The sequence below is a fragment of the Camelus ferus genome, chromosome 9 (assembly GCF_009834535.1).
Source record: "Camelus ferus isolate YT-003-E chromosome 9, BCGSAC_Cfer_1.0, whole genome shotgun sequence".
In the NCBI taxonomy this organism is placed as follows: Eukaryota; Metazoa; Chordata; class Mammalia; order Artiodactyla; family Camelidae; genus Camelus; species Camelus ferus.
The window spans coordinates 70,210,459-70,234,395 of record NC_045704.1 but is presented as its reverse complement, the minus strand read 5'-3'; the positions used below and the strand labels follow the sequence as shown (position 1 = coordinate 70,234,395).

General features: G+C 36.0%; 1 long non-coding RNA gene across 2 annotated transcripts in view; it reads left to right on the top strand.

Annotated features, from left to right (window-relative positions):
• LOC116665903 overlaps nucleotides 1-23,937 on the top strand; it is a 98,593-nt gene that overhangs the window by 54,875 nt on the left and 19,781 nt on the right. Inside the window, exons 5-6 of one of the 2 annotated variants that reach the window (XR_004322685.1) lie at nucleotides 5,240-5,337; nucleotides 6,326-6,404. This is a non-coding gene — a long non-coding RNA (uncharacterized LOC116665903). The remainder of the gene's footprint in view (nucleotides 1-5,239; nucleotides 5,338-6,325; nucleotides 6,405-23,937) is intronic. The other variant, XR_004322686.1, reaches the window with a different exon arrangement.

The following is a 23,937-nucleotide window of genomic DNA, read 5'->3' as shown; positions in this document are numbered from 1 at the left end:
AAAATATAACTTTACAAGAGAGAAACCTAGCAAACACGACCTCAACCAGATGACCAAGCTCAGTATCATCAGTGATCCGTCATGTTGAGAATGTGTATGCAATGAAGTGGCACTTCTCCTCTGAATAAATATGAAGTTCTCCCCCATGCTTTTTTTCCCCTTCACTATTGGCATTCCTAATTATCCTATTTCAAGCGTATTCCATACCTTTTATTAAAAATAATTACTGTTAAGTGAACTGGAAAAGACCTTATTGGTGATTAGTCACTCTTCCATCTGATGTTTGTTTCCTTATACTTTCTGTCTTTAACAAGTGTCTTATTATATGTATATGTTAATTAAAACGTGATAAAAATTTGTATATGGGAATCTCTAGCTTAACAGAATCCATTCAGACATTCTGTGCAAAATATAAATAAATAAATCTAGTCAGGAAGCATTCCTTTTACTTTAAAAGGAAAAATATAAGGTGGTGTTGGTCAACTCCAAATTCTTCATCAGAGGTAGAACAGAAAGAAAGAAAAAAGAAAAAAAATGCCTACATATGATTAAAAAAACTATTATGTTAGGAATATGGAAACCATCACTTTGAAATCATCAAACAATTAACATGCTTGTAGAAAAGGAAACAAAGATGCGGTGCCACATTTGTGTGTGTGTAGTACCATGGTCTCCCTTAATACCAGCAACATTAGAGATGCATAATCACATTATTGATGTTTTCTTGACACTTTCCAAGTAATCTGTATTTACTACTAATTATAATTAGATGGTATTTCAAGACTTTTCCATAGAACTTTTTTTTTATTGAGTTCTGAGAATGTCAACATAAAATTTCCGTATAAACATTAGGTGAAAAATTTATGGAAGGATATTTACATCGTGGGGAGGTTGGGTATTGAAATCAAGAAGGCAATGTTTTTCCTGCCAAGACATTAACATGGAGCCATTCTGCCAGTGTGCAAGTACCCTGGCTCTAATACAGTTCCATTTTAAAGGGAAAGGTTTCAATGGCTATATTACTGATGTTTTTAAAAATAAAAATTGAGATAGATACTTTGTTATCTTACACAACCTGAAGTTGCTAGAGGAAGACTATTTTAGAATCATAGCTTAGGATACACTGATCTAAGGCAACACATTTGTTTTAATAGGGTAAAATTTAGGTTCTTAGAAAGAAATTGATATATGAAAGACACATATTAAATTAGTAAAATAGCTAAACAGTGGAGTGGAACCCTTTGTTCTGTGCTGTTTCATGTAAAACACTACTGAATTATGTTAAATTCTAAAGGAAGTCTTTGGTCAGAACACAACCTAAATATTGAGATAATTTTCTGTGATAATTGTCCCTGTCATTCAAGAATTACCAAAATAACAAGGGATGTGTTTACATTCATTTTTAGAATTTCATTTCAAGCTTGAAAAGTAATATAGTTAGGGCAAGTATCTCAACTAAAAAGAATAAAAACTCAATTTATTCTTATAAAGATAGGTCATGTTTCAATTTACAAATTTATAAAAATATTTTTAACTTTACAGATTAATTAGGTTTTCAACTTTCAGCTCGAGTACATTTTAAAAGTTCAGGTATTTATTTATGATCTTTGACCTGTATAAAATTCAGGTAATGTACTATTTTCTCCTAATACAGATAACTTGTGCTTGATTTTATTTTAACTTCCTTAGCAATATCAAAATTCATCCTAAAGTTTTAAACCTCATCAAAGGCATTTTATCAGTTGGATTTCTATAAATTTCAAAATGGTATTCATTCAATATTAAGGATTCTTGAAGTCATAAATGTCATTCTGAATGATTAATTCCTGAAAAACTGGACTTATGTTGCATAAAAAGCAATGAATCCTTGAATAATATATTTGATATGGCATAATTGCCACCACAGTGTATTTCAGTATAGCTATATGTGTAAGATCACACACCTGTGGGATGTAGGGAGAAATGACTTTTTATAATCCTGCTTTCCATCTCTCATATTTTACAGATGAAGAAAATAGTATTTGAGACATTTTGTGGCTTGTCCAAGGTTACAGCATAACGGTACCATTTTCAAGGTTGCTATACCTGAAAGTTCATGAAAATCCTAAAAGAGATTTAAGGCGATTCTGTTATTTCTTTCTCTTTTCTCCATAAGAAAAACAACAAACTCGCTTAGGACATCGGGTGACATCTTTTTCAAATTTTTTAGTGTTTTAAATAGGATTGAATTTGCTCTTAATGAGACTATTTGATTCTAGAGATGTCCAAAGTGGCAATCGATACTAACAATAATAAATATTTATCAAACACTTACTATTGACTACTTTGGTCCTGGGGACAGTGGATTTTATTTTGATCTTCACACTTTACTCAAAAAGAAGAACAAAGTGAGGTTGCTAAGTCCTAGGAAGGGAGAGTTGGGGGGCAGATGTGGGCCTTTTGCTGTAAACAGGCAAATCACCAACCAACCAAATACATCCTGGGGCTTCTACCAACATGTGTGCTAGTCGTTCCTTCATCCGTTTTAAGTGCCCAGTGCTACTTTTAGTTTTAAATACAAGTAGTCAGGGGAAAGAAAGTCCAATACAGAAGCAAAGTCTAATCCAGTCATCCTGCTGGGCCAGTGAGCTCTGGAAGGGCCTAGAAACTGGCAACCTACCTGCCAAGACTGAGAACAGTAGTGCGAAAGTTACAAGACACCCCAGAGCACCCAGAGGCCAAAGTGATTCCAGGAACTCTCGAAGCAGCTGAAATGGTAGGAGGGGACAGAATGAGAGCTTATCGCTGGCGAGGAGGTGGACACTGGCACTTAGGATCCTGCGTGGTTCAGGAATCGAGGCAGACAAGGCAAAGACTGAGAGGACGAACGTTAACTAGAGGTCAGAGCTGGCAGGGCAGGGATGTCCATTAGAAGCATGAGGGCCTGTGAGATAAAGCTGCGGAAAAATGCAGGCGAGGTCATTTTCTGAACCAAACAGAAAGTTCATATAAACTCACTGCTAGCAAAAACATTTAAGTAAATATCAGTCAGCAAATCAGTCAGTCCCAGGCCTTGGCCAGGCTAGAGCCCCTGGTGGGAAAAGAAGTACAAGAATTAACCTGGAGGCAAAAGGGCTGATGAGAGATTCCATCTGAAGCCAGAGGTCCTCGCTTCTCGCAGGACTGGGCTAATTGGCTTTCCTAATACTTACGGTGTACGGCTCCGTCATCAGTGTTCGTGCAGTGGTCCCTAAGCCCTCCCACCAGCAGACAACTTTCTCAGACACAGTTTCCATGGTCAAGTGTCATGGCCTTGGTGTTATTTCTGCCTGTAGGCACACAGATAAAAGGTTGGTGTTGCATAGTTCAAAGCATGCTACCTTTTAATAGTTAGATGTTCAGCAAAATATGTTAGGATTTGTCAGAATTCCAAGATAACTTCCTATTAAATATTATAACAAACAATTGGTTTGATATTTGTCATTCGCTGTCTGAATTTTTGCACCTTTGAAGAGGTTTTTTTAACACATGAAAAATCATCTCTACTAGTTCCCTACAAATACCTTACCATGGTGATCAGAAAAAAAGTATAATGATTTATATTCCTTCCAAAATTAAACCCATGAGCCTTATTCAAGTTTAGTGGAGCAGTAAAGTTAAGTGTATGATTAATTCAACCTCTTAGGAATAAATCCTTTTATCCTCTCATACTGTTTCTGTTTTGAGTGTATAGAAACGCACCCTACATTGTATTCATAAAGTCAAATGTGTATTTGCAGTCTGGGGACATTGACTACTTCCCCTGATCCTTTTTAGAAGACTGACTTTTCTCAGTGCAATACTTTCTTGCTACTGCTGGGGGTCCAGGGTTTTTGACATTTTTTTAAAATTGGCAGTAAATACGATATCATAATTTCTAGTGAATGCCTTATGGCATCCTTAAATTAATAGGTATTGGAAGTAGGCATTATGTCAAAGAATGGATTTTTATCATCTGTGAAAAGGGTTAGATTTTAACCTGTACTACTTTGCATTATGGAAGGAAAAGTTCTGGGAAAAGTTCTGTGAAAACCGTTTTTATTTCTTTTCCACAAAGAGGTTACTGTTTAAAGAGTACTGTTTAATAGTGGAACAAATGATTCAGATTGTCCTGATAGAGAAGAATGAAATGATAAGCTCTGAATAACTGTGCAATGTTACTGCTCATCTTGCAGGAGGAGTCTCCCTGAGGTGGCTCGCGGTTTAACACAGTGCAAGCGTGCCTGCCCCAGTGGAGACTGCAGGACGGGGAGGTGACCCAGCATTGATGAGGTTAACCGATACCCAACCTTAGCAAACAGTTAAATACGCTCACAAGAATCCAAAAAAGTCATCTGAAGTCAGAGAAAAAAAGTTTTTACCAAGGTCACTAAACAGAATAATTTAAAAGAAGCCGATGTTTTAAGCCCTCATGGGACTGTGCCAGGCAAGAGTGTCACCTCTGCTTCCCTGCAGCTGATTGATTCAGATCACCCGTAAACCGCAGGGCCTTAGAGTAAAAATGTGCCTCTAGTAAGAGGAGACCAAGGAAGAGGGGCGTGTGGAAAAGTAACGGACACTTCTAACTGCAGGCAGGCACGTGGTCGGCACTCAGCAGGTCCTTGTGTACGAGTGAATCAAGACCTGAATGAAAGCATAAGTAGTAGGGAAAAAAGAAAAGGGGAGGGGTTGTGGGAGTAGCCATGAGGACTGATGGGAAACGTGTTTTGAGAAGTAACGAGAGGAAATGTTGACCACCATCCTGGCTCTACCGGCAGTAAGTGGAGAGCTTTAAAGTGGGCATGAAGGAGCTTTTTCAGGACTGAGGGAACCTCAGAAATGAAGGGGTTTTTAAAGGGTCACACAGGAGTAACCACTTGTGAACAGCCCCTCCTTATTCTCGGATATTGGCAGTCTCAAAGGGCCTCCAGCTCCCCCTGGAGAAAGATTGCACGTAATTACGATACGCACAGCCTTTGAAGTCAGATAGATTTAGGTTCAAATTGGTCTCTGTTACTTCATAGCTGTCTAATTTATCTCTAGCAACTGACTTAACCATTCAGAGCTCAAGGGGGAGACATGTATATCAACTGATCTTTACTGGAAACATGGCAGGCAGTCAATAAATGTGTACTTAAAATAGACAGTGTTTACATATACATATCCATGGAAAATTGTATGTCTGCATCCTATAGGTTGAACTCTCCCTTGCATATTCTGATTTAGTTTTATTCTAATTCAGATGGTTCTGGGCTGTTTTCTACATTGATGACAACTCTCCAACTTCTGCTGACCTCATATGCAGTTAACAATGTCATTCTCCGCTGGTCTTGTGATCAGGTAAGACTAGAAACATAGCGGATTTATATGTAATGTTAATTATGATTATCTGATGAAATAAAAAAATTAGTGTGAAATAAAATCTGTTCCAATTGCTGGTAATAAGAAAGTTTTCATTATAGAAATGTGGGATTATTGCACAAAGAAGAATTCTCTACCCAAATTAAAACACTGCCTAGCATGCAGCTGAGCAGCCAGTCCCACCAAAGCGTTGAGCATTTTTTTATTTTAATGTTTATAAAAACCATTTTTATTAGAGGCTTTATTCGATTTAATAAGCCTTTTCTAAGATGAAGTTTCATTTCTCAGTTTTAAAAATGGAAATCTTTTCATGTTACTTTTCTGTGATTACCTTGCAACTCTGGTGCTTGAGTTATTTACAAATTACTGAAATTTCCAAGTGTCTACATAAGTAAATGGAAATGATACCCTATTTCAGATTTTAAAAGCTTAAAATTGTAGTGATGTGAAATCCAGCCAAATTAATTTTAATTATTATGTAATTCTGATCAACTCTCAATATTATCAGAACTTGGCAAAATGATCTGAAGGAGGAAACATGCTGTTATCAGCCAAGATATTCAGAAAATGAAGATTAATAAAGGCTGTGCCCTACCAGATATTAAAACATCTTAATGCTATAATTATTTCAGCAGCATGGGACTGCTATGTAAATAGACAGATCCAGGGGAAAGAAAGGAAAATACAGAATCATACTCAAATATCCAGCTAGCACACACACATACAAAATTAACCCAGGTATGTTTTATGTAATTAATGGCATTAATTCCTTTCCTTCTCACCACAACTCTGTGGAGTAGGCACTGTTATTAGCTCCCTTTTACAGATGAGGCTTGGTAGAGTGCAAATAACTTGCCCGAAGCCACCCAGCTCAGTTGATTTGCAACTCAGACTTGATTTGCATCTAGGCAGTCTGGCTCCCAGAGCCCGCATTCTTAAACACTGCTTTAAACCACTTTTATTATAGGCTAAAGAAGAGGTCCTGCAAGTGTGTGTTGGGGAACCCTTGAGTCCATGAGGCTCTTCCAAAGTCCAAAGGATCAAAGGTATTTTTATAATACCATACAAATAGTATTTGCCCTTTTCCTTCTCATTCTCTTTCAACATACAGTAGAGTTTTCCAGACGCTACATAGCATGTGCTGTTGCAACAGATTCAACCCAGACCCAGATAAGAGAACCCTGCTATCTTCTCTGAGGCTAGACATTAAAGATATTTGCAAAAATATAAGACAAAGCCACTCAGCTCACTAAATGCTTTTCTTCTGGAATATTTTTTACGAAATGTTATTTAAATTAACATTAATATGTAAAAGGGGTCTATTGTTTTTTGATAAATAAATATTACACAAATTTCTGAATTTTCACTTCAAACGCAGTAAATACTGAGAACTATAACCTGTTTTTGATATTTGAATTCCACATGTAGGTCTATGAGGTCCTCACTCAATGATACTTAAGAGCATGAAGGGGTTCTGAGACAAAAATATTTGAGAATTACTGTGCTAAATTAGGCACTTCAAATCATATGGCAGAGGAAGTTTTATTGAATAGTTCCCAGCACTCTACAAATTTCTGGTAGGAGTAGAAATAGGGAACAATCTTTCTCTGGAGCAATCTGGCAATATAGAACAAAGGACTGTATTTAATTCATCAGTTTCAAAGTTAGCAGTATATCTTAAATAATAACTAATGTGCTAAATTGACAATTAAAATAATGCTAATTTTAAAAAAATACTCTCTAAAAAATACTGATATCTTAATTGTATAAAAATGCAGATGGACTAAATAATTATGAAATAAGAAAAGAAGTTCCAAGCAGCCATTAAGATGATGTAATCAAGGAATCTTTACTAATGCTGAAATACTTCTGTACATGCCATTAACCTCCAAAATATATATATATATTCATACCTGTGTATGACATTACAGGTGTAAAATATATGTATTTTTATGATCATGTTCTTGTAAACATTTTTTATGTAAATCTCTACCCACGCACAGAGCATTGCTGAAGGAATATGTATCAACATTTAAACAGAGCTATTCTTTAGTTTTTCACCTGTATTTTCTGGTTTCTCTATTATGAACATACCTTGATTTTGTGGTAAAAGTATTTGAATTTAAAATTTTACTTATGACAGTGCAATTATTCAACAGTGAAGAAATGGTAAAATTGTGGCACTGCGTGACGTATTACACAGCAACCAAAATGTTCAGGAAAAAGCGTGAAACTAAATGTGTTAAGTGATACGTGATTGAATCTTGCAACAACAGAATGAAAAATAACAGAAAAAGCTATCAAGGACATAGTTTACACAGTGGGGCAAATGTGGGGATAAATCCTATCCATATTCAATATCATTATTGCATACGTATTATACATTTCTTAGGTGTGAAAATGGTTTGTAGTTGTGCAGGAGAATGCTCTTGTTCTTGGGAGATGTGTGCTAAAGTATTTAATGGCAAAGTGTCATGAAGTCTGTAACTTGTTTTCAAATGATTCAGAATAAAAAGTGTATATAAATGGGGAAAAAAAGAGCAATGTGGCAGCAGGTAACAGTGAGTGAACAGTAGGTGAAGGTACATGGGTGCTGACTGTACTATTATGGCTTGAAATAATAGGTTTGAAATCTTTTCAAAATAAACTATTGGTGGGGAGAGGGAGGTAAACAGCAATACTAAAGGCTTCAAAGAGTTCAAAGAGGAGTTGCAATTAAAGAGGAAGAGATACAGCAGATAATTAGCAGCTAAAGAAGGTCTGGGTGGAGACATCTTTTTAACATTCATTGAGCACCCACCACATGCTCAATAAATATCTAAGTGCTGTGGAAAAATAGTCATGAGAAAGTTTCAGTGACAAGAGGAAACGTTTAGGCAGCCAGAAAACAATTTACAGTGTGATCTCAGCTATAAAAAAAAAATATGCAAAGAAGAAGACAATTAGATAATATACAAAGTTGTTAAGAGGGAATTTTTTAGGGAGTTAAATGCATGGATGACTTTTATTTATTTCTCTCTTTAGTTCTTTATATTCCAGAGTTTTGACAATGACTAAATATTACTTTTCTAATGAGAAAAACATAGCTCTGAAATCAAATGCACCATGCCGTGTGGAATCTTTGTACTTCTGATTTATATCTATTCCATTTTATTGAAACAGGATGGTGATCAGTCAAGTTTTCCACTTTCTAGCCTGTGAGAGCCTAATGGCCATAGGCAAAAAGACACATTTCCACAAGAGCACCCCAACAGATTGTGAAGGTTTATGCACGGTGAAAAAGCTAGCAAGCGCTGTGAGTAGGGCCGTATGGAATGATGTCCAGCGCTGAACATTTTACTTTGAAAATTAAATAAATTGGATAAATATATATTGGAAATTATTCCATATAAGGTCATCTTTCGACCTGAGCTAACCAAAGCCATCAATATATCCAGAGAAAGAACACCAGTATGTGACAGCGGCCAATTTACAAAGGCAGTTTTGAGGGATAGATTGGCAGATTTTCCTTCCTAATTCCATAAAAGCTCTCTGGTCATCAAGTTTTCCCTCGTATCTGGAGCAATGAGTCCGGAATCAATCACAATGATCATTTTTATCCTGGTATCTTTGCTAATAACATGACTTCAACTCTGCCTGTGTTGTCAGAGATAAAGGATGAATTGCAGTTCATACATAAAAGATGGCCATTCCTAAAATGAAAGCATAGTGTTCAGGTACTTTGCTGAAAAATTCTACCTATTATGGGCCACAGTTTCTGATTCAAGATGAAAATTCTTGTTTAAATAAAAGCAAGTGAAATTCTGTTTTTAAGATCAGATTATAAAGTGAAAATTGACATGTGTCTTAGTCTGTTTGGGCTACTATACAAAATGCCACAGACCTGGTAGTTTATAAACAACAGAAATTTATTTCTCACAGTTCTCGATGTTAAAAAGTCCAAGATCAAGGCACCAGGATGGTCATATTCTTGAATGAGGGTCCTCTTCCTAGTGTATGGCCGGCACCTTTCACTGGGTCCTCACATGATTAAAAGATGTAGGAATCTCTGTGGAGCCTTTTTATAAGGCACCTACCTCTCAAAGTCCCCATTTCTAATACCATCACCTTTGCGGGTTAACATTTCAACATATTAATTGGGGGTGGGGACACAAACATTCAGATCATTTAAAGGAAAACAAACTACATTCCTTTTTGTAGAAAACTGCTGCCATTATCCACAAACAATCCCATCTGTTAGCAAACCTAGAATTTAGCTCAATGTTGGGAACTAATAATAGGTTTGAGTGATCTGATATCTCTCCAAATTGCAAAATAATTACTTTTAAAACTTAGTATCCATATCTTTGTTTCTATATGGCAGGTTACCTCAATTCACAATGAATCTCAGTAAGTTTATAATTTAGAATGCCAAATTGTGCCAACATGTATCAATATTATCTGAAGTTATACTGCAAGGATCAAGCTACCAGACACCAAGATAAATGCAAGAAAAGCAAATCTTAAAATTGAAGCAGTAAATTCACATTTTATTTTTTGGTTAGTAATTATCACTCAAACAAAGCTCGCATCTAGTGTCATTATTTCTCTCCACAATATTCCCGTGGAGTAAGTGAATGTTGATTAATTACATTTAAGCATCTTTGTTTGATTTCAGCTGATTGACCTCATATTTGTCTGTCCTAATGAGGTGATAATCTGAATAAATATGGAATACAACTGATGGGCTTTAAGACATATGTTAATACAGTTCTCGGTAATAAATGGGTGATAATCTATTATCGAAAAAGTCAGCATATCAACTACAGCATTTATATTATTTATGAACTGCCTTCTCTAAACATCAAATTTTAAATTTGACCCAGAATTCCAACTCTTATAATTTATTCTGGAAGTAATCAGGAAAATGCATAAATTGTATACACAGAATATTCATTCCAGCATTGTTAGTAATATTTTTTTAATGGAAACACTGTTGACATATGAATTGACAATCAACTTTGATACTCCATAAACATAAAGTGTGTTTATATTTATATTTATTGACATAAATAGAGGTCCATTAGAAGTTCTACGGTACATGTAGAACTTTATTATAGTATGATCCCATCTGAGCTGTTCATGTGTGTCCATAATATTTGATAGATTGAAAAAAAATGTTGTAAGACATACCCCATTGTTAGCAGCAATCGTGGAGATTGTAGGGAGATTGTACTTTATATTTTGTATCTCTCTTTCATACTATTTGGATTTCAAACAAAAAAACAAATCATTTTATGATAATATGAAAGTAAAATTCCAACCATGTAACAACGTCACCTGCCCTCTAGCCCATACTGACTGATACGTGACTAAACGTGTGAGTGACTAAACAGTCCCCTACTCCATCTCTGATCCTGTCTTCATTGAGTTTGTTCCCACTCACCTTCTTTGAGCTCAAACTAAACATCACTTTCCTAGGAAAACCATCCCAAACCTTTCTAAGCAGATTTGGCTTTCCTGTTATAAACATGTTGCACTTATATTTTGTAATATAATTTATAATTGCAGGTTCTTGTCCCTACACATTTTTCTTGCTAGGTTATACAATTCACTTTGCATAGATGGTGTCTGTGTTGACACTGCTGTGTTCCCAACACCCAACCTAATGCAGGCTCGTGAGAGGGCTCAGGTACCCATTTGTCATATGCATCAATGAATGAATTTTAAAATGTGATGCATTCTTTCAGAAAGGATCACTTTCTTGATTTCTAAGTTTGTTTACGTAAAACATTATAAAAATATATACATTTTAATTCATAGTCAATAAACTGACTTAATTATAAGAATGTGTTACACAGAATTGTCCTAAAATGTTGAGAATATAAAGGTCTCTAAGCATAGCGCTGAATTTTGTTTGACTGAAAGATTATTAGAGCACTGAACCAACAGTTATTATAAATCCTACTTGTAGGTTGGAAAGCTAAAGGGTTGTGTCCCTTGCCCTGGAAATCTTATTAAGCTGTGGCTATTAATGTGAAATACAGAGACTCGGATCCTTTGGCTGTTAGATGGCATGGGAATTGGAGCTGAATTGATCTGTGCTTTGTGTTCCTGCTTGGTCAGTTACTGGCTGTGCATCTTGAGGAGGCAGCTAACCTCTTTTGGGTCAATTTTAGTTACAACCTAGTCACAATTCAACACTTAGAATGTATTCCACTATGTAATGGTCAAAACTCTTTCCTTAAGTTACAGTTAAATAAATCTTCTCTTTCCTATTTTGTGCAGTTGCTTGGGAGCGAGTGGTGGAGACGGGAGGCATGGTGCTTCTGCTGTCTGTTCTCTTTGCTCACCTCCTCCTCATTACCTGCTGCTTTGATGGAAGCTGGGGGAGGGGAGAAGAGGTAAAGAGGATAAGTGGTTTCCTGTCTGGCTGATTGGGTTCATGCTTTGGGGGCTTGACTGAGTTGTTATACCTGAGTAGACGTCTAAAAGGTTAAAGTTGATGATCTTTTGGAGCAATTTAATAGGCTATACAAAGAAATTTGCCTGCATTCCATTCTAGAGTACTCTTTACCCAGGAGGCTGCATATCTCTTCCTTGTGTTTGCTGGTTCTCCTTTCCAGTCCACTGATAATGATGCAGTCGCCCTTCTCACCTCGTTCCACAGATACATAAATTAAGATGATAGCCTGTGGTGCTCTCATACATACCCCATGTCTCGATCACAGAATTCCTTCTTTCCAAAACCTTTATGAGGTTAAGAGGGTTTTACTGCATCAGTAGCACTCTCCGACCACCAAAGCCATTATTCGTCATTTCTCTAACCCTGTAACTACCTTGATAGGCAAAGCTAGTGTTAGCTTCCTCACCCATGGAACACATATCAGCTTTTTATATTTCAAAGGTGGGTTTCTGTGTTTGGCTAAGAAGTAACGGGGGCTGGATTTATCCTTATATCTGGAACAACTGAAAAGAGATTAAAATATAAGAAATAGTGATTTTCAGTCTGAGAAGGGAAAACCAAAGGAAGTAAACTTAATAATTGCCTCAGCCAGCCACCTGGAGAGTTTCTCAGTAGCACCACATGAAAGGGGAAGCCAGACAGAGATCAGCAGACTCCCTGAATTAAGGAACTAAGGCAAGAGTCTCTGGAAACTAAGGAAACTAGAGTTCTCTGGACAGAGTACAAAATAGGAGAGAGCTTTACAGAGAGCTCTCAGAGACCTGCACCGGGTCTGCATTGAGTCCTCGGATGAATACTGACCAGCAAATGGGTGTGAAGAAACTATCCATGGACGGGTAAAGAATCACCCAAAATCACCCAAGAAGAGCATGGGGGAACCATCCCCAAGGGTAATGCAAGGCTCAGAATTGTTTGTGTTTCCGTCAGCTAGAGAAGTAAAGCTCATAATTCAAGGTACATTGGATGGGGTACTGAAGGATGTAGTTGCAGGAGTGGGGCAAAATGTGCCCTAGCCTGATGGCATCTCTGGACCCACTGACAAAACTTAAATGCATTCTGGAAAGGATCAATTGTTTTCAGGTAACTTCACACCAGAATAAAGCTCAAGAACACTTATAGAAATACAAAAGTATCCAGTACCTTTCAAAATAAGATTTACAGTGCTTGACATTGAACCAAAAATTACTAGATATGCAGAGAAAGAAAAATAAAGACCATAATGGGGAGGAAAAAAATCAATTAATAGAAACTAACCCTGAAAGGAAACAGATAATGGAGTTAGCACACAAAGACTTTAAAACAGTTTTTATAACTGCAGTCCACACGTTTAAAAAAAAAAGTAGATAAAAGATTGATCACATTAAATGATACATGGCAGGTATTTTCAAAGATCTAAATCAAACTCCCAATGAAAAATACTCTTTAAAGTGAATAAGTAGATGGAATTAACAGTAGATTAGAAACTGTGGAGTGAAAGATTAGTGAACTTGAAGATATAGCAGTAGAAATTGGCCAAAATAAAACACAGATCGAAAAAAAGACTGAAAAAATGAACAGAACATGAGTAAGAAGTGAGAAAACTTCAAGCAGACTAATATGCATGTAGCTGGAGTTCCTGACTGAGCAGAGAAAGGAGAGAGGATGGAAAAACATTTTTTTAACTTATCGCTGAGAAGTTCCAAATTGATGAAAACTATAAACCTTAAGTTCCGAGACCCTCAAAGATACCAACCACAAGAAACATGAAGGAAACTACTGCCATGTACTTCGTGATAAAATTGATAAAAAGAGCAAAACAACTAGAGAACAAAAGGCATGATGAACATAAACCAGTGGTTCTAAACTGGGAACTATTTTGCTCTCCCTAGGGGACATTGGACAATGTCCAGATAATTTTGGTTGTCAAAACTGAGGGAATGAGTTACTACCGCTATCAAGTAGAAGCCAGAGGTGCTGAATGAGAACGATTTCTTGTCAGAAATAATGCAAGCCAGAGGAGAGTGGAGCAACAACTTTAAAGGATTAATAGGAAAACACTGTCAACCTAGAATTCGACACTCAGCAAAAAAATGTTTTCAAAACAATGGTGAAATGCAGAACTTATCAGGCATGAAATATTAAGAGAATCCATTACCATGAGTTATCACTGCAAGAAATGTTAAAGGAAGTCTTTCAGGCAGAAAAGAAATAATATCAGAGAGAAACATGAATCTATAAAAAAGAAATAAAAGAGATTGGAAATGGAAAATACACAGGTAAATATAAAATATGCATTTTTTAATGTTTTAAGATATCTTTAGAAGATAACTGCTTAAAGTAAAAATAATAACAATGTTTTATGGGGTTTACAATGTATATTTAAGTAAAAAACATGACAGCAATAGCACAAAGTCTGAATTGTGAAGAAAGAAGGAAAGTTGTAGTATTCTTATATGTGAAATGATAGACTATTACTTGAAGGGAGGCTATAATAAGTTAAACATGTATACTACATACCTTTAGCAACTATGGAAAAAATAATTATTGCTTAATAACTAACAAATGAGATAAGATGAAATCATGCAAATATAGATAACTAATCCAAAGAAGGCAGAAAAGGAGGTAAAATGGAATAAAAGAACAGATTAATTAAGTAGAAAATGAGCAGAAAGATAGTAGACTCAAACCCAACCATTTCCAAAAGCACATTAATGTGTGAGGTGCAGACTCTCCAATTAGAATACAGAGATTGATGGATTCGATTTTTAAAAACAAGATCTAACTTTGTGCAGCAAAACAGAAACTCACTTTAAAAACAAATACAGAGGTAGTTTAAAAGTAAAAAGAAGGAGACAGCTAACATTAATCAAAAGAAATCTGGAGTGGCTATATTAATATCAGAAAAAGTAGATTTCAGAGCAAAGACTATTAACTGATAAAGATGGTCATTTCATAATGATAAATGGGTCAATTTATCAACAGGACATAATCTTAAATGCTGTATTTAAAAATTTGTGAAGGAAAATACACAAAGCAAAACTCATAAAAAATACAAGAAAAAATAGGAAACCTTACAATCTCTATTGTACAAAGTGTCAAAAATACAGTATTGTATAAATATAAATACTGAAAAATTTCAACATACATCTCTTATTAATTGATGGAATAAGTAGACATGAAATCAATTAGACATTTATTGTACATTCCATCCAAGAACAGTGGGATGTACTTTCTTCGTAAGTCCACACACAGCAGTAACTAAGATTGGCATATTTGAGGCTAATAATTTGAATAGCCATTTCACAAAAAAACTAAACTCATGAAAAAATGATTAACATTATTACTCAGTAAAGAAATGAAATTTAAAGCACAAAGTTATATTATCATATATTCATTATAAAGGCTAACATTTGAAAGATTGACCATATGGAGTATTGATAGGAGGTGAAAAAAATGGGTTTTATGGAAAACTTTTAGAATTTTTTGAACAGGAGAGAAATACATAGTTTACATTTTAAATCATCAATATATTATAGCTGTTATATCATCTTGATAACAACTGATACAGATTGTTCAACAACCCCTTCGAGTTCAACAACTTATCTAATGAATTAAGTCGAGTACAGAATGTTCATGATTTGGTATGTTCAGATTGTTGACATGGATGAAAAATGAAAATCCAGACGTAACAATTTGATGCTCTGAATCTGTGTACTGACCATGCTATGCAAGGGATTAATAATCTCTAAAAATGAAAACTGATCTTACAACAGTGCAAAGCACAGTTTTGTTTCTGGATAGTTACAGAATACTGTACAACATTTCTTTTATGTATCCCTTAGAGGAGTCTTTAGACTAATTTAAAATCTAACAAGCAGTAGTAATGGTTTTCTGCCTTCCATTTGGCATAACAGCAAGATAGTGATTACTTGGAGAAATTATTTAAGTATATTTAAATTTTCCTCTACGTTTCACCTACCGACTTACTAAGGAAAACTTGATAGTGTTCTTGTCCACCTCATTAAAGAGTTTAAAAAAGTCAGGGAGAATTTAAAGTAAGAGAGACAATGGGTATTAACAGGAAATTGACTATATTTTGATGCCTTATTTTTTCCTTTTCCTTTATTTTATTTTTTGTCTCTTGGAGGGCTATGGGTGAAGTCAGGTTCTATCTCCTGCTTAGAGATGCTAATGAGATCATGAGAAAAAAAAAAACAAACAAACATGGTTCACATAGTGCAAAATGCCATCCATGCTGTTTTTATTCCGTGTATATTCATTAAGCACCTTTATGTGGTAAACATATTAGGGACTCAGTAGTTAACACCGCAGAAAGATTCTCTGCTTTTAAGAAATGTACCTTCTAGTGAAAGATATCGACAATAAAGAAATAGACATATATCTTGGATGAGAATGTAGTGAATGAGCACATGGGAGGGGATGGAGGAGGGGGGTGCTTCGGGGTCGGGTGAGGGGAGGCAGTTGCTATTAAATAGGGTGGTCAGAGAAAGCCTCTCTCAAGTAGTGCATTTGAGCTGAGGTCTAAAGAGAGCAAACAAGGAAACGATGCAAATTATCTTGAATAACGTCCCAAGCTGACGAAAGTGCGAGAAAGACCATGGGAACTATGCTTAGCTATTTTAAGAACAGAAAGGAAATCCATGTGACTTGTGTGTGAGTGACTGGGGCAGAGAGAATGTGGAGGAGTGTAGTCAGAGAAATTATCAGGGTGGGAGTGGATCACAGAGCACCATGGAAGTCTGGAGGACGTTGCTGTGAGTGCATTTGGATGCCATTGTAAAGCTCATCAGAAGGGATGTGTGATCTGAGTTACATCTTGAAAGGATTACCCTGTCAGACGACCTGAGTTACTGAAGGGAGACAAAGATAAAAGCAGGAAGACTTCCTGGGGGACTTTGCAGTAACCTAAAAGAGAGAAGATGTAGGGAAAGAAGTGAGTTGCCTGTAACTGATTTACTGACAGATCAGATGTGAATGTGAGAGAAAAAGAGTCAAGTAAGAGTTCAAGTTTTGGACTGAGCATCTTCAGAAAGGGAACAGAAATTAACTGTGGGAAAAACGGATTTGGAAGGAGACAATTAGAAGTTTGTTTGGAGCATGTTGCATTTGAGATCTCAAGAGATACTTGCTTAGATTGACTTCTGCAGCCTTCAGATCAGCACAGCCCGGCATATCTATTTTTTGATGGTAGAGCACCACGCCATGACTTGAACGATTCCTGTCGTCTTAGAGACAGGCTACCATCACCATTGACACCATTACAAACCACAGCATCCTCTCAGGAGGCTGTTCAGAGCCTTTCCATTTATCAACTGACACGTCCTATCAGAGTATCATTTACTGCCTCAAGTATTTTGCCTTCTTCCCTGGGGTTTCTCTATAGACAATATGGTGTAAGATGTTAAGGTCTCAGGTATTTCCCACACACATTAAATCTATGAGTGGGGAGTAGAGAGTGATGGTTTGTCACTCGAATTGTTGACCAATGAGAGGCAGGGATTGGTGAATACATTCTCCTTTTCTCCGTGAGATGCAGGGATGTCCCAAAGTACAGAATAATTAGTCAGGCTTGGAAGCAGTCAGCTCCATGATAGGCCCTTATTCTGTCTCTCCCTAATTTCCTGATTATCCTTCATTCTTTACCCCTAGGATAGTATTCTGTAATAAACTAATGGAACACAAGCTCCCTGCCTCAAGCTAAGACAACACCCAGGTGGAAATGTCTAGTAAGCAACTGGATAGACAAGTCTAGAGTTTAGAAAAGAGGTCTAGAAATAGAACTTTTGAGTTGTTAACATATTAATGGAATGTAAAGCTCCGAGACAAGATGAGAACCCCCAGAAAATGAGTGTAGATAAAGCAGACGTATGAAGACTCAGAGTTGGGGCATCCATTATTCCCAGTTTAGAAGATGAGGAAACCCAGCAAAGGAAGCTAAGAGGAAGTAGCCAGTAAGACAGAAAACCCAGGAGAATATGTGGTGTCCTGGAATCCAGGAGGGGAAAGCATTTGAAGGAGAGCAGCCAGATGCTGCTGAGAGGTTGAGTAAGATGAAGAGGTTGAGTAGGATGAAGAGTTTTGATCATTTTCTTTGTCAACATGATGGTCATTGTATTCTTGATAAGAGCTTATCTGCTGGGTGCTAAGGCAAAATTCAGACTGGGGTGGGTTCAGGAAAGAATGAGAAGATTGGAAGTAGATTCATTGAGTACATAAAGCATTTCTCCTAAAGCATCTTTCTCTCTAATTTCTATCCATTTATTCCCTTAGTGACTACAACCAGCCTACGGGCATTAATACCATCTACATATTGAAAATGCCCAAATGCATGTATCTAGCCCAGACTTCTCACCTTATCTGTAAAACTGCATGTCCAAATACTTTCTTGACATCTCAACATGGATTTCTGATAGATAACATAAATTTAACATATCCAAAACAGACTTCTGAACTCCTCATCTTCTCCCCTAAAAGCTTACTCTCCTTTACTTTTCCACATCTCAATTACCAGGAATTTCATTCCTTCGGGCTTAATGTTGAAAAGTCGTAGAGTCATCCACGACTCCTCTCTATGCAAATAACATTCGATTTGTTGGTAAACTTTGTGGATTCTACTTTGGAAATATATCTGAAACCCTACAGTTTTCACTTCTTCAGTTGTCACTATCCTGGTCCAAACCATCATCATTGTCTTTTACCTCGATTATTGCAAGAGCCTTCTCTCTGGCTCCTCTGCTTCATTCTTTTTCCTTTCCTCCATCACTTTTCTCCATTTATATCCAATAGAGCAGCTATGAATAATATTTCAGAAAAGCAACCATACTCAAGTCTCTCCTCTTCTCAGAACCTACTAGTGACTCCCCTGTCAGAGTAAAAAGCACCATCTGGTCAATGACCTACAGGGCCATGTTCCTCCAGGCTCTTCTTAGTTCTCTCATTTTATCTTCTGCTGCTTTCTTCCTTATTCTACGTTAGTGTCCGGGCTTTTTCTCCAATAATCTTGGCACATTCTGGTCTGGGGGCCTTTGCCTTGGCTGTTCCCTCTGTCTGGAATGCTCTTCCACCAGATAACCAAAAGAATCATTTCCTTCCTTCTATCAAGTCTTTGCCCAAATGTGACCTTCTCACATTTGTAATCCTTAATGTTGCAACCCCAACTCTGGCTCTCTCCAGTCCTCTTATATGCCCTCTAACATATTCATAATCTTTAATTGACTGTCTTCTTCAAATAGAATGTGAATTGTTTTGACAGACATTTATATCTGATTTAGTCATTGTTGTATTCTTAATACCTGGAATACTGACTGGTATGTAGTAAGTACTTAAAACATACTTATTGAATGAGTTTAAAAATTGTATCTATTTATAGTAATTGTATCAGTATATATTTATATAAATTATATATATAATTATAATATATCAGTGTATGTGTGTGTGTGTATATATATATATATATATCTCAGGCAGCAAATGTGGGTAAATTTTTAAAACAAGCTTTATATGATCCACATTGGAATCAAACTCCTTTGATTCACTATCTGACTTTAAAACTAATGTAATCTTTGTACTGATGACATAAAATTTTTGATGTAAATATTCAAAGATGCTTACAAGTTCTGCTCCAGTATATTAGAATGCTCTTATTGATGTGGAGGGCAGAAGATAAGGCAGTACCAGGAAGGAGATGAAAAAAGGTTTAAGATGGCGATATTTTGGAACATTTGCTGATAGAGCACAGAAAATGTGTACGTAGATACAAATTTCTTATTCAGAGCCAGGTTGAGCAACATGACCCTTTTCCAAAGCTTCTTGCACTTTCCTTAGATTACTGATGTGGAGCTTCTGTTTTGTTGAAGCTGATAGTGATAAGAATGTTGGGCCCAGATTAATCTAGCATCTCCTTTTTTTCTTAAAATCCAATGAAAGCATTTTATCACTTACGAGGAATATCATATATTTGCATTCAGATGGAAAATAGACAGCAAAAATAAAAGCTTTTTATTATGGGCATCCCGAACTAGGTTTCAACCTATCATCATCAAAGAACACTTTCTTCCATTTTTTTAAAAATAAAATATGTTATTTCCAAAGACATACTTTTTTCTCCTTAGAGATGTCTTGAAACGTAGCAGAGAAAAACAGATTGTTAGCAGATGACTGAAAAATAAAACAACAAAATTCTCTAACACAATGTCAGAAGAAAACCTAGAAAATGTGCTGCCCTGGGTTTTTAGCTTTGATTATAGGGTGACAAATGATTACTGTAAAACTGAAGAAATCTTTCTTTTAAAAAAATTGTTGTTTGCAGAATTTGGAGAAAATTTTAAAACGTTATATAAAAAACAATATAAAACTGTAGGTGGATGACTGGCAAAAACAACCTAGAATTTGAGATCAATGACCTTTATTGTTATTCTAGAATAAACATTAGAAGGGAAATAACCATTCATTAGACTCAACAATAGGTAGAAACCACAGCTGGCATGAAAGTTAAATTTCTCTTATGCAGAGTCTTTAAGTGGTGCCTTAGATTTGCTTAAGAAGACAGACGGATTTACATTTCCTTATATTTCTTTTTCTTTCTTGGCTTTCACCAGAGTGTACTGTTGGGGCCATTTTTCCTTAAATTTTAATTTGTTTTCTGATATATGAGCTCGTTTTTCTAGTTGAAGGAATGGAACAATGCCCACAACACAATGAAAAATGACGCTTTCAATCATGAATCCAAGATATTGAGGAAAACGAATGGCAGTATGTTTAATAGATTGCTGTATCCAAATGTGTTGAATGGCTACGTTTCCTTCACATTTTAGATGCTATTATTAGTTTACCATTTTTTTCCCTGTGATTTTTTTTTTTTAATTTCTCTTTTCAGTTCTTTTTCTATCTAATTTCATCAAATAGTTCTATTTGTCATCTGGGGAATATGAATTTGACATTTAACAAACATAAATACTTTCAACATATAAGCTTGAAATCTAGCATAGGAATATGATTAGTTTAATATAAAATAGGATTGCTATAAAGCTTTTATCATGTAAAATGACTACATTAATATATAGTACTTTTATGAATGATTCTATATTGTATCAAATATATTCAGAATATTTTACATGATCACTTAACTTAAGAATTATTTTTAGGCTTTAGCTATAGCATATAAAATAGTTATTTCTATATTATGGAAATATTTGCTCTAGTAATTTATATAGGAACTCTAGTTCTAGGCAACATGAAGTAAGCATACTCTACCCTGTCTCTCCAACTGAATGCAAATATAAACTCTGAACAGAAGGCATAGACAAATAGCTATCTGAGGACTTTAAAGAAATGGTGCAGATAGATTTGAGGAGTCCAGAATTTGATGTACTACTAAACCAGAGGTGAATATCTCCTTTTACCCTTCTGTTACCCACTGCCATGGACTCAAAGGCAACCTGAAACCTAAAAGTGCCACTCAGCAGGGACAGAGAAAGCCTCATTTTCTGTACTAAGTTGGAGAGAAGACTCCTAAGGTCCAGAGAGGCAAAGAGTAAATCCTCTGTTTTCTTTTCTTTTTTCTTTTCTATCCTGTCCCAGCCCCCAGGCAGTGCCTCAGTGTCACAGAGGCTGGGTAGTATGAAAAATGCTGAAGGGGGGGAACTTCCTTTGTTACCAAAGGAGCTGTGATTCAAAGAATAAGAAATGAAGTTACTTTGCTTTTTATTTCTCCTCTGTCCTCCCGCTACTTGGCCCCAGATACAGTATCGATTGCAGAAAGCAGAAAAATAGGGAACCTGAAGATCTGGCTTTCTGACTGGAGGGCCATGAAATGGGGACCCAGAGAACCAGAAAGTATTGAGGAGATCACAGAGAGAAGGGAACTCTAGAGAGCTGTTGCATAAACTGGTGTATGAATGGGCTTACATCCCTGTGCTACACATGTGTGAATCTGGTACACAACAGCATCCCAAAGGATTTGAGAACTATGGCCGAGACCACTTCTCAGATCCAAGACTGGCCACTGAGTTAGCCATGGAAAAGCTTTTCTGTGGAACCACAGCTCCCAGGAAGTGGGATGGAGACTGTAGACTGAACTGAAATAGGTTTATTGCCTAGTAAAACAAAACTAACCAAAAAAAAACCAAAAAACAAAAAAAACAAAAAGACCGTCATCAGAGGATTTAAACAAGATCCAGAGTCTTCAAACCTAATATGCAAAATGCCCAGGATACAATTCAAATGAAGAACCAGGCGTATGAAGAACCAAGAAAATATCAGTTCACAAGGGAAAAAACAATCAACAGGTGCCACTTGCTGAGAGGACACACATCTTGAAATTATCAAAGACTTTAATGAAGCTATTATATTATAACTCTGCCCCAAGAGGTAGGTAAGGCTGAACACTTGAAAAAAATGGGAAGATGGAAGGTCTCAGCCAAGAAAGATAAGACATAAAGAAGACTAATAGGAAATTTTAGAACTGAAAAATAAATAACCAAAATAAAAATGACACAGGAAAGAATCAATGACCTTGAAGATAAATCATTAAAAACTATCCAATCTGTACAACAGACAGCAAAAAAAAAAAAAAAAGAAAAGAAACAGCCCCAGGGACTGGTGGGATGATACCAAAACATCTAGCATTTGTCAGTGGAGTCACAGAGGAGAGGAGAAAGGATGTGATGCAGAGCAAATATTTGAATGGCTAAACATTTCCCAAATTTGTTGAAAGGCCTAAGTTTACAAATTTGAAAAACTCAGCAAGTTCTAAAGAGGATAAGCTCAAAGGAATCCACTGCCCAGACACATGATAATAAACCTGCTGAAACAAAAGACGGAAAAACCAAAAAACAGCCAGGGAAAAATGATGCGTAACATGTAGGTGCTTGATGATTTGATGAGTGGATTTCTCATCAGTAACCATGCAGGTCAGAAGGAAGTGAGGAAGAAGTGGAACATCTTGAAAGTACTGAAAGTAAAGAACTGTCATCCAAGAATTCTGTGTCCACTGAAAATATTCTTTAGGAGTAAAGGTGAAATAAAGATATTCTCAGATGAAGGAAAACAGTAAGAAGCCATTCTGGTAGACCTGTTGGGAGAAAAATGATACCAGAGGGAAATTTGAAACATCAGGAACAAAGAAAGAAATTGTAAATCCCTGGGGATATATATTAGACTATCTTTATCTTAAATGCTTTAAAATATGTATAATGGTTGAAAACAAAAATTCACATGGTCAGATAAGGTTTTCTATAAATGTACATGTAATACATATGAAAATTGCATCATAAAAGGGAAGGTTAAAGGGTCCCACCTATGTGGTGGTAAGGTTTCTGTATTCCACTTGAAGTGATAAATATTAATTATGAGTGCAAAAAATTAAGTCTGTGTATTATAATCCCTAGGGAAATCACTGAAAAAACAGTCTACAAAGAGATGTAATACAAACTCAATCAAGGTCGAGCAGGTATAGCTCAGTGGTAGAGTGTATGCTTAGCACGCATGAGGTCCTGGGTTCAATCCCCAGTATCTCCGTTAAATAAATAACTAAACCTAATCACCTGCCCCCACTCTCCAGAAAAGAACAAAACAAACTCAATCAATAAAGTAAAGAATGGCAATTAAAAAATAAAATAATTCATAAAAAGCAGGAAAGGAGAAACAGAAGAAGGAAAACAGAAAAAAAAAGCAGAAAAAAATACTAAAAATGCTATACCTAAATTCTAACATTTCAAAGTACATATCAATAATTACATTATATGTAAATGGTTTAAACACACCAACTAAAAAAAAACATTGCTGGGTGAATGGAGCTATTTTCAAAAGGTTACATGCTGTATAATTCCATTTATATAACATTCTAGAAAAGGCAAAGCTACAGTGATGGAAAACAGATCAGTGGCTACAAGGGTTAGGAATGGAGGGAGGGTGTGACCAGTACAGGGATAGCTCCAGGGTGTTTTGGGAGTGATGGATCTGTTCTGTATCCAAATTGTCGTGGTGTTTACAGGGAACTATGTAGGTGCTAATATTCATAGAATTATTTACCAAAAAAGGTCAGTTCTACTATTTGCAAATTTAAAAAACTAAACTAAGAATAATATCTGTATATTTAGTCTTTGCTGTATGCCAGGCACTTTCCATTAAGACAT